Source organism: Petaurus breviceps, unplaced genomic scaffold (assembly GCF_028583685.1).
Source record: "Petaurus breviceps papuanus isolate PSGF00001 unplaced genomic scaffold, PetGlider_PUasm1.0 90700, whole genome shotgun sequence".
In the NCBI taxonomy this organism is placed as follows: domain Eukaryota; kingdom Metazoa; phylum Chordata; class Mammalia; order Diprotodontia; family Petauridae; genus Petaurus; species Petaurus breviceps.
The window spans coordinates 3,350,990-3,352,902 of NW_027187315.1; the positions used below are offsets into that span (position 1 = coordinate 3,350,990).

The 1,913-nt window shown below is 47.8% G+C and overlaps 1 protein-coding gene across 3 annotated transcripts in view; it reads right to left on the bottom strand.

Moving 5' to 3' along the window:
* The window catches only part of BCOR (BCL6 corepressor), a 158,849-nt gene that overhangs the window by 120,068 nt on the left and 36,868 nt on the right, over positions 1-1,913 (bottom strand). For 2 of the 3 annotated variants that reach the window (XM_069065694.1, XM_069065692.1), the window contains exon 1: positions 131-1,898. The exons of the other annotated variant lie outside the window; for it this stretch is intronic. The gene's annotated coding sequence lies outside the window, so the exon portion shown is untranslated. Of the gene's footprint in view, positions 1-130; positions 1,899-1,913 lie in introns of those variants that run through there. 3 annotated transcript variants of the gene reach the window in all.

The window sequence follows — 1,913 nt, forward strand, 5'->3', positions numbered from 1 at the left end:
GTTTTTCTCTCTCTCTCCCCCCCCCCCCCCCCCTCCCCCCTCCCCCCGCCCTTCCCTCTCTCTCCTTTCCTTCTCTCCCTCCCCTAGGTACCTCCCTCTCCCTCCCCCCCCCCCCCCCAGGCAAGTTTACTTTCAAGGAGTTGGACCGTGTTTCCACCGGAGAGGCGCGCCCAGTGCAGGCGGCTGGGAGGGGCAGGGGCTGGGGTGTGAGGTGTGTATTTAGCCAGCACACTGGCCAATGGGAATTCGCAGACTCTAGGCAGAGAGCCAGCAAAAGCTCTCGAGTCACCAACCCACCCCCACAGCCTTTGTTACTGCTAATCCGCCTGGGAGACCCTTCGGAAGACGCACACAAATCCTCTCTCTAAGGTCTCCCCCACTCCCTCCTCCCACGCACCTTCTAGCGCTTGCCACCCAAAGCTACATACAGTTCCCAAAGCCAGAAGAATGAAGACACCCCGTAACTGAAAGCGCTCTCCCTTTTCCAGTCTTCCGTCTCTCAGAAGTTTGTCTTTAACCCTGAAAAATAGGACTAGTAAACGCCCCGGCATTCAGAAGCCCTGAATCAGAATAGTCCAATAGTGCCTAACTCCGGGCTGATCCGGGATGAAAGGAGGGAGGTCCGTGAGGAAAGGAGGGAGGGTCCTTCAATTTCCTTTTTCTCTGGTTGTTAAACTAGACGCAGAATATTATTGTGAAGGGACAGAGACAGAGATATGTAGACACAGACAGATTGCATGATCAGGAAGATGGATAGAGCATGCTATACATGGAGATACTGAGACAAGGCAGAGACTCGAGTATGCAGAAAGAAGTAGAAGGCAACATAGGCAGGTGAAAACAGAGGGCAAGGGAGGCAGACCTGAAAACAGAAGTAAGAGAGAAGCAGAGATAGCCCCTCTCTGAGAAAGACACTGTTGACTAGCATAGAAACGAAACAGAGTAACAGGGAGAGCGAGAAGCAGAAAGAGCGAATGAGACTAAGAATTAAAAAGAAAACATAAGCAACAGTCAGAAACAGGCATAAACACTCAGGCAGATACTAATACTGGCTGAACATCAGGATAAAAAGAGATCTGAAGTTTGTTTTTTTTTTTTGTTGACTAACTTTCCTATCTGTTCACCTTTTGATCCCAATTGCCCGTCCTTTTAGATCCCCAGTAACTCAGGCTCTGTTCAACTAGTAGCCAATGAAGGGGAAACCTCACTTTCGTTCATTTATTCATTCACTGAATTGGGCTCCTTTACATTCCTCTTCCCATTCTTTTAAAAACTGAGATAGGACCCTGATGTTGGGTTGCATAGGGAAAGGGAAAGAGCCCAGCCAGTGAAGCCAGCCTAGAGGGATCAGGGATAACTATGAAATAAAAGATGTCTCAGCACTTTTTCTAGTATGCATTTACAGCACAAATAAAGCTAATTTCTCCACTGAGGACCTCAATCAAGTATTTATTTGATGGGCAAGATGCACGAAAGCTTAAGCACTATCCTTAACTGAAAATCAACCCTCTAAGTTTTCTGACTGCAAGGTTGTCATTTGCTGGAGTTATGCTGATTTCCTGACCCTCTTTGAATTCAAGAATAAGTGTGAACTTTTCCAGAGCACTAGGTAGTTAAATCCAGAGTGAAACCCATAATTGACTTGAAGATCTAAACTGTATTCTCACTGACCCTCTCCTCCAACCCCCACCTCCAGCTCCTAGAAAGTTGCTGGCTCCCTAATTCCTTATACCCTTGATTTGTGTCTCTTGACTCCTCCAATCTACTGAGCTCCCTCCTTTGGACACACAGTGAAACCCTTTGGGAACCAGACCCCATAGACAAGACATAAAACCAAGCACTTCTACCCTTCAACACTTTCTGGCCTGCTTCTGCCCCCACTTACAATCCCCACACACATCCTTCCTACCCCT